The sequence below is a fragment of the Eumetopias jubatus genome, unplaced genomic scaffold (assembly GCF_037043125.1).
Source record: "Eumetopias jubatus isolate StellerSeaLion01/CBP00866 unplaced genomic scaffold, mEumJub1_p1.0 scaffold_50, whole genome shotgun sequence".
Classification (NCBI taxonomy): domain Eukaryota; kingdom Metazoa; phylum Chordata; class Mammalia; order Carnivora; family Otariidae; genus Eumetopias; species Eumetopias jubatus.
This window is the reverse complement of record NW_028274856.1, coordinates 971,257-980,595: the sequence shown is the minus strand read 5'-3', so window position 1 is coordinate 980,595 and position 9,339 is coordinate 971,257.

Below are 9,339 nucleotides of genomic sequence, written 5' to 3'. Positions count from 1 at the left end.
CTAAGTAAGTGCAGGAGGTGATCCTGTTCAAATGGCCTGCGGGGCTGTGGGGTTGCTGCTTCTGTGCCCTCCAGTGGGCCGCTTTTCCCTGGATGGAAATTCTCCTGGAGGCGCCTCTCTGTCCTTTGAGCTCCGTTCCTGCTGGTTTCAGGACCAAGGGACTCCAACTGAGCATTGTGCCCCATGTCCTCAGGGCGATGGTGGTCATGGTCTGTTATGATGATCTGGGAGGTTCCTTCAGGTTCCTGCTCCCCTAGGCACAGGTGCGGTAGCGACAAGCCCCAGGGCCATCCCCCAATTTCAGCATTGTGCCCCATGTTCCCCAGGGATGGTGCTAATAGTCCGTTGGGATTGTCTGGGAGGGCCCTCCAGGTTCCCGCTGCCCCCCCAGGCACAGGTGTGGGTGGCAAGAAACCCCAGAGCCGTCCTCAAGCTTCAGCATTGTGCCCCATGTCCTCAGGGATGTTGCTAAGGTTCCATGAGGATCATCTGGGAGGATCCTCCCGGTTCCCGCTTCCCCAGGCACAGGTGTGGTGGCCAAAAGGCCCAGAGCCCTCCCCCAAATTCAGCATTGTGCCCCCGGGGGTGCTGGTGCCGGTCATGGGCTGTCAAGATGGTACAGGAGGATCCTCCAGGTGGGGCTTGGAGCCTGGGTAAACCTGGTCGCACTCAGGTTGCATGAGGAACAGATGAGTTGAGGTCTTCATTTGGAAGAGTCATTTCGCTTTTCCAAAAAGGTCAAGGTCATGGGTCTACTTTAGAATGAAGATAATGACTACTTAAAAACAAGTGTGTGTTTCCCCTTCTCCCAGAAATGGAAGCAGGTGTGCAGGCCATAGGTCGGAGGACCTACTTATCCCCACCTGACAGCACTTCTCTGCTCTGGATCTAGGAGACCCAAGGTTTGGAACATCAGCCTGTGGGTCAGTGATGTAGCATTTCACAGGATGTCAGTGTTCTGAGAAATCAGCAGGGCCATTTGGCACAGTGTCATCTTCCTGTCAGGACTGGCAGTCAAATGTCTCATGAACCCCACACTTCCGGGGATTTCCTCTTTCCTCCCGTTGACCGAGGGTTAGGGTTAGAGTTAGGGTCCTGGTTAGGGCATGGGTTAGGGTACGGGTTAGGGTACGGGTTAGAGATAGGGTAGGGGTTAGGACACGGTTTACCGTACAGGGTAGGGTTTAGGGTTAGGCTACCATTTAGGGTACGGGTTAGGGTTAGGGTACGCTTTAGGGTTTGGGTTCGGTTCAGGGGTATGGTTAGGCGTTAGTGTTCTGGTAGGTGTTGGGGTTAGGGTACGGGGTAGGTTTAGGGTACAGTTTAAGGTTAGTGTTAGGGACCTCTCCAAATGTTCCGTGCCTGCTATCACAGGAGGCTGGTGCCAAGCTGACAATGCAAGGATGAGCCAGGGGCTGCGCTTGTCATGGAACACAGCTCAGAGGGGCTTGAATCTGCTCTGGGGTCCAGGCAAAGCCACCCCACACCTGCCTGTGTCCCAGCCCCTGTGGGAAGGTAGTAATGAACTGATTCTGAACTTGACCTCTCCCAACACAGGATTCCAGGGGCTCCCATTACTGTTAGGCTCAGGTCCACGGGCCTCGTCTGTGCCCATGCGCTGGGCCGTCCCCACAGTGGCTCCTGGCACACCTGAGTCCTGGTCACACATCTCTGTGGAAACCCCTGCCCTCCAGGTTGGATGGCCAATGTGACGGCCCTGTCAGGAACAGAATGGCACAAAATGCCGGGATGTCATTTCTATGCTGATGGAGTCTGTGACTTCTCCTGGTTCCCTCTGTCCTGGGTTCATTCTCTGTCCCCTTCTCTGTCTCTGTGTCTGTGTCTCTCACAGGAGCAGACCCGTGGGTTCCATGGGCGATGTGAGAAACCGCAGAAGCCTCCCTTGTCCCCGTTTCCCTCTCCGGTCCTGGTGCCCCATTCCTTCCTAAGGCCTCCTCAACCTGACCGGAGCAGTGATTCTGGATTCTCTTCCACATGGGGACCCTGAGGCTGAAACAAGTAGGGCCCTGACCTTGGTCTTCAGACTGGTGGCCCTGTGCTCTTCCACCTTCTGCGTAGCCAGTTCCTAAGGCCCCCAAGCCCCGAGTCTGTCCTCTGCTGAGAAGGACCTGGAGGGGTTAGAAAACATTTTCCCAAGACTGGGATCACAGGGGGTCGGGGATGGATATCCAAGGCCGAGAGGCACTTCTATAAGACTGTGGCACCCTTGGGACACTACATCTCTGCAGCCCAAGTGACATCAGAGTAAGCTGAGGCCTTTTGTGCTATAGCCCTCCGGACTTGGGGGAGGGTATCTCTTACTACTCCCAAGTTCGCAGGGTGGTGTTGGACACCGGAACCCAGACCTTGTCTTTTCCCAGTGCCCTGGCAACACCCTGGGTCCCTTGGGGAACCCTGACCATCAGCCCGGACTGTCCCCCCGTCCGTATGGGGCCTGGTTCCGGGTCCTGCAGCGACACAGTGAGGAGAGGTGAGGCCACGCAGGAGCGGGGAGAGGGCAGAGTGGACTCTCCCTGGGGGCCATGGATCCCTGGTCAGTGCAGACCCTGTTGTGTGCCGGCCCCTCGGGCACCGAGATTCCAGCTCCTGGTCTGGCTCCGGGAGGGAGACCAGAGTGTGGCCCCTGCTAGCTCAGATGTGTCACTCTGTCCTGTAGCTACAGCCTGTCCCACCAGCTGAACTCCACCTCCTAGTCGGCCAGCTCATCTTCACGGTCAAGAACAGGCCATCATGAAGGTCAGGGGCCATTGCGTGCCTGGTCAGGCAGGGGACGGCTCACTTTCACCTCAGGGAGTCTCTGGCTGGTCTAGCAGGGGCTCTGGAGGCCTGGCTTTCCAGGTTCTCTGCTGAACAGCTCTGGGACTGGAGCCATTTAACCTCTCCTCGCTGGGCCTCGCTTTCCTCTTCTGTGCAATGGGGTGAGGCTGAATGATCCCTCCCATGGCGGAAACATGTGGAGTGCTGGTGATGGACGTAAGCCGGGCACCGAGCCTGGATTGCAGAGTGCAGAGGGGGATGGTGAGCGGTGTGGGCAGTGAGCACTCCTTCCCCCAAAATCAATTTAGCTCTTCCACGTAGCCGCCAGACCACTGGCTGGGAGCCCAGGAGCAGTGGCCGACCACACTCCTGACACCAGGCCCCTGCGTGTGGCTCTTCCTCAGCACTGGGACACGGTGGGGACCGCGGGACTTGGGGTCAGCTCCTCTCTCTGAGGGAAGGAGACGAAAGAAGGCTTTCCTTGGGGACCCCCAATGCCACATAAGAGGGGAGGAGGCTTCCCCCAAACAGTACTTTGAAATTCTGCTTCTGTTAGAACCTGAGCCTTGGGCTTTGGTTATTTCACTTGCTGGGCTGACGAGATACACTTGTTGTCCAAGACTCCTCCTCAGATGAAGAGCCCTTGCAGGTCCCGGGCATCCTGGAGCCCGGGGTGGGAGAGGGGCCAGTCCCCTCCCAGGCTCCTGCAGGAGACCTGTCCTCCCAAAGGCAGGATGGTTTCGGGTCGTGGTCCTGGGCTAGGGTTGGAGACAGCCTGTCACTGCTCCTGACTCTGGGGTGAGTGGGCCTTTTTTAGGCAAAGCAACACCCACCGAAGGCAGTGGCTTCAGAAAGAACACACTCCTGGGCCCGGTCCCGCCCCAGGTCGGTGGCTGACTTCCCCAGCCCCAGAGGAAGAAGGATAGCCTCTGCTTCCTTGGGCTTTGGTCCTCTGACCCACGAGCAAGCACTGAAAAGTTTCTAGCCCTCCTCTGGAAGCGCACCATCCCTGAGCGGGCCAGTCACGGTCCACACACGAAGACGGACAACGTGCTAAGTAAGTGCAGGAGGTGATCCTGTTCAAATGGCCTGCGGGTCGGTGGGGTTGCTGCTTCTGTGCCCTCCAGTGGGCCGCTTTTCCCTGGATGGAAATTCTCCTGGAGGCGCCTCTCTGTCCTTTGAGCTCCGTTCCTGCTGGTTTCAGGACCAAGGGACTCCAACTGAGTATTGTGCCCCATGTCCTCAGGGCGATGGTGGTCATGGTCTGTTATGATGATCTGGGAGGTTCCTTCAGGTTCCTGCTCCCCTAGGCACAGGTGCGGTAGCGACAAGCCCCAGGGCCATCCCCCAATTTCAGCATTGTGCCCCATGTTCCCCAGGGATGGTGCTAATAGTCCGTTGGGATTGTCTGGGAGGGCCCTCCAGGTTCCCGCTGCCCCCCCAGGCACAGGTGTGGGTGGCAAGAATCCCCAGAGCCGTCCTCAAGCTTCGGCATTGTGCCCCATGTCCTCAGGGATGTTGCTAAGGTTCCATGAGGATCATCTGGGAGGATCCTCCCGGTTCCCGCTTCCCCGGGCACAGGTGTGGTGGCCAAAAGGCCCAGAGCCCTCCCCCAAATTCAGCATTGTGCCCCCGGGGGTGCTGGTGCCGGTCATGGGCTGTCAAGATGGTACAGGAGGATCCTCCAGGTGGGGCTTGGAGCCTGGGTCAACCTGGTCGCACTCAGGTTGCATGAGGAACAGATGAGTTGAGGTCTTCATTTGGAAGAGTCATTTCGCTTTTCCAAAAAGGTCAAGGTCATGGGTCTACTTTAGAATGAAGATAATGACTACTTAAAAACAAGTGTGTGTTTCCCCTTCTCCCAGAAATGGAAGCAGGTGTGCAGGCCATAGGTCGGAGGACCTACTGATCCCCACCTGACAGCACTTCTCTGCTCTGGATCTAGGAGACCCAAGGTTTGGAACATCAGCCTGTGGGTCAGTGATGTAGCATTTCACAGGATGTCAGTGTTCTGAGAAATCAGCAGGTCCATTTGGCACAGTGTCATCTTCCTGTCAGGACTGGCGGTCAAATGTCTCATGAACCCCACACTTCCGGGGATTTCCTCTTTCCTCCCGTTGACCGAGGGTTAGGGTTAGAGTTAGGGTACTGGTTAGGGCATGGGTTAGGGTACGGGTTAGGGTACGGGATAGAGATAGGGTAGGGGTTAGGGCACGGTTTACCGTACAGGGTAGGGTTTAGGGTTAGGCTACCATTTAGGGTACGGGTTAGGGTTAGGGTACGCTTTAGGGTTTGGGTTCGGTTCAGGGGTAGGGTTAGGCGTTAGTGTTCTGGTAGGTGTTGGGGTTAGGGTACGGGGTAGGTTTAGGGTACAGTTTAAGGTTAGTGTTAGGGACCTCTCCAAATGTTCCGTGCCTGCTATCACAGGAGGCTGGTGCCAAGCTGACAATGCAAGGATGAGCCAGGGGCTGCGCTTGTCATGGAACACAGCTCAGAGGGGCTTGAATCTGCTCTGGGGTCCGGGCAAAGCCACCCCACAACTGCCTGTGTCCCAGCCCCTGTGGGAAGGTAGTAATGAACTGATTCTGACCTTGACCTCTCCCAACACAGGATTCCAGGGGCTCCCATTACTGTTAGGCTCAGGTCCACGGGCCTCGTCTGTGCCCATGCGCTGGGCCGTCCCCACAGTGGCTCCTGGCACACCTGAGTCCTGGTCACACATCTCTGTGGAAACCCCTGCCCTCCAGGTTGGATGGCCAATGTGACGGCCCTGTCAGGAACAGAATGGCACAAAATGCCGGGATTTCATTTCTAAGCTGATGGAGTCTGTGACTTCTCCTGGTTCCCTCTGTCCTGGGTTCATTCTCTGTCCCCTTCTCTGTCTCTGTGTCTGTGTCTCTCACAGGAGCAGACCCGTGGGTTCCATGGGCGATGTGAGAAACCGCAGAAGCCTCCCTTGTCCCCGTTTCCCTCTCCGGTCCTGGTGCCCCATTCCTTCCTAAGGCCTCCTCAACCTGACCGGAGCAGTGATTCTGGATTCTCTTCCACATGGGGACCCTGAGGCTGAAACAAGAAGGGCCCTGACCTTGGTCTTCAGACTGGTGGCCCTGTGCTCTTCCACCTTCTGCGTAGCCAGGTCCTAAGGCCCCCAAGCCCCGAGTCTGTCCTATGCTGAGAAGGACCTCGAGGGGTTAGAAAACATTTTCCCAAGACTGGGATCACAGGGGGTCGGGGATGGATATCCAAGGCCGAGAGGCACTTCTATAAGACTGTGGCACCCTTGGGACACTACATCTCTGCAGCCCAAGTGACATCAGAGTAAGCTCAGGCCTTTTGTGCTATAGCCCTCCGGACTTGGGGGAGGGTATCTCTTACTACTCCCAAGTTCGCAGGGTGGTGTTGGACACCGGAACCCAGACCTTGTCTTTTCCCAGTGCCCTGGCAACACCCTGGGTCCCTTGGGGAACCCTGACCATCAGCCCGGACTGTCCCCCCGACCCTATGGGGCCTGGTTCCGGGTCCTGCAGCGACACAGTGAGGAGAGGTGAGGCCAGGCAGGAGCGGGGAGAGGGCAGAGTGGACTCTCCCTGGGGGCCATGGATCCCTGGTCAGTGCAGACCCTGTTGTGTGCCGGCCCCTCGGGCACCGAGATTCCAGCTCCTGGTCTGGCTCCGGGAGGGAGACCAGAGTGTGGCCCCTGCTAGCTCAGATGTGTCACTCTGTCCTGTAGCTACAGCCTGTCCCACCAGCTGAACTCCACCTCCTAGTCGGCCAGCTCATCTTCACGGTCAAGAACAGGCCATCATGAAGGTCAGGGGCCATTGCGTGCCTGGTCAGGCAGGGGACGGCTCACTTTCACCTCAGGGAGTCTCTGGCTGGTCTAGCAGGGGCTCTGGAGGCCTGGCTTTCCAAGTTCTCTGCTGAACAGCTCTGGGACTGGAGCCATTTAACCTCTCCTCGCTGGGCCTCGCTTTCCTCTTCTGTGCAATGGGGTGAGGCTAAATGATCCCTCCCATGGCGGAAACATGTGGAGTGCTGGTGATGGACGTAAGCCGGGCACCGAGCCTGGATTGCAGAGTGCAGAGGGGGATGGTGAGCGGTGTGGGCAGTGAGCACTCCTTCCCCCAAAATCAATTTAGCTCTTCCACGTAGCCGCCAGACCACTGGCTGGGAGCCCAGGAGCAGTGGCCGACCACACTCCTGACACCAGGCCCCTGCGTGTGGCTCTTCCTCAGCACTGGGACACGGTGGGGACCGCGGGACTTGGGGTCAGCTCCTCTCTCTGAGGGAAGGAGACGAAAGAAGGCTTTCCTTGGGGACCCCCAATGCCACATAAGAGGGGAGGAGGCTTCCCCCAAACAGTACTTTGAAATTCTGCTTCTGTTAGAACCTGAGCCTTGGGCTTTGGTTATTTCACTTGCTGGGCTGACGAGATACACTTGTTCTCCAAGACTCCTCCTCAGATGAAGAGCTCTTGCAGGTCCCGGGCATCCTGGAGCCCGGGGTGGGAGAGGGGCCAGTCCCCTCCCAGGCTCCTGCAGGAGACCTGTCCTCCCAAAGGCAGGATGGTTTCGGGTCGTGGTCCTGGGCTAGGGTTGGAGACAGCCTGTCACTGCTCCTGACTCTGGGGTGAGTGGGCCTTTTTTAGGCAAAGCAACACCCACCGAAGGCAGTGGCTTCAGAAAGAACACACTCCTGGGCCCGGTCCCGCCCCAGGGCGGTGGCTGACTTCCCCAGCCCCAGAGGAAGAAGGATAGCCTCTGCTTCCTTGGGCTTTGGTCCTCTGACCCACGAGCAAGCACTGAAAAGTTTCTAGCCCTCCTCTGGAAGCGCACCATCCCTGAGCGGGCCAGTCACGGTCCACACACGAAGACGGACAACGTGCTAAGTAAGTGCAGGAGGTGATCCTGTTCAAATGGCCTGCGGGTCGGTGGGGTTGCTGCTTCTGTGCCCTCCAGTGGGCCGCTTTTCCCTGGATGGAAATTCTCCGGGAGGCGCCTCTCTGTCCTTTGAGCTCCGTTCCTGCTGGTTTCAGGACCAAGGGACTCCAACTGAGCATTGTGCCCCATGTCCTCAGGGCGATGGTGGTCATGGTCTGTTATGATGATCTGGGAGGTTCCTTCAGGTTCCTGCTCCCCTAGGCACAGGTGCGGTAGCGACAAGCCCCAGGGCCATCCCCCAATTTCAGCTTTGTGCCCCATGTTCCCCAGGGATGGTGCTAATAGTCCGTTGGGATTGTCTGGGAGGGCCCTCCAGGTTCCCGCTGCCCCCCCAGGCACAGGTGTGGGTGGCAAGAATCCCCAGAGCCGTCCTCAAGCTTCAGCATTGTGCCCCATGTCCTCAGGGATGTTGCTAAGGTTCCATGAGGATCATCTGGGAGGATCCTCCCGGTTCCCGCTTCCCCAGGCACAGGTGTGGTGGCCAAAAGGCCCAGAGCCCTCCCCCAAATTCAGCATTGTGCCCCCGGGGGTGCTGGTGCCGGTCATGGGCTGTCAAGATGGTACAGGAGGATCCTCCAGGTGGGGCTTGGAGCCTGGGTAAACCTGGTCGCACTCAGGTTGCATGAGGAACAGATGAGTTGAGGTCTTCATTTGGAAGAGTCATTTCGCTTTTCCAAAAAGGTCAAGGTCATGGGTCTACTTTAGAATGAAGATAATGACTACTTAAAAACAAGTGTGTGTTTCCCCTTCTCCCAGAAATGGAAGCAGGTGTGCAGGCCATAGGTCGGAGGACCTACTTATCCCCACCTGACAGCACTTCTCTGCTCTGGATCTAGGAGACCCAAGGTTTGGAACATCAGCCTGTGGGTCAGTGATGTAGCATTTCACAGGATGTCAGTGTTCTGAGAAATCAGCAGGTCCATTTGGCACAGTGTCATCTTCCTGTCAGGACTGGCGGTCAAATGTCTCATGAACCCCACACTTCCGGGGATTTCCTCTTTCCTCCCGTTGACCGAGGGTTAGGGTTAGAGTTAGGGTACTGGTTAGGGCATGGGTTAGGGTACGGGTTAGGGTACGGGTTAGAGATAGGGTAGGGGTTAGGGCACGGTTTACCGTACAGGGTAGGGTTTAGGGTTAGGCTACCATTTAGGGTACGGGTTAGGGTTAGGGTACGCTTTAGGGTTTGGGTTCGGTTCAGGGGTAGGGTTAGGCGTTAGTGTTCTGGTAGGTGTTGGGGTTAGGGTACGGGGTAGGTTTAGGGTAGAGTTTAAGGTTAGTGTTAGGGACCTCTCCAAATGTTCCGTGCCTGCTATCACAGGAGGCTGGTGCCAAGCTGACAATGCAAGGATGAGCCAGGGGCTGCGCTTGTCATGGAACACAGCTCAGAGGGGCTTGAATCTGCTCTGGGGTCCAGGCAAAGCCACCCCACACCTGCCTGTGTCCCAGCCCCTGTGGGAAGGTAGTAATGAACTGATTCTGACCTTGACCTCTCCCAACACAGGATTCCAGGGGCTCCCATTACTGTTAGGCTCAGGTCCACGGGCCTCGTCTGTGCCCATGCGCTGGGCCGTCCCCACAGTGGCTCCTGGCACACCTGAGTCCTGGTCACACATCTCTGTGG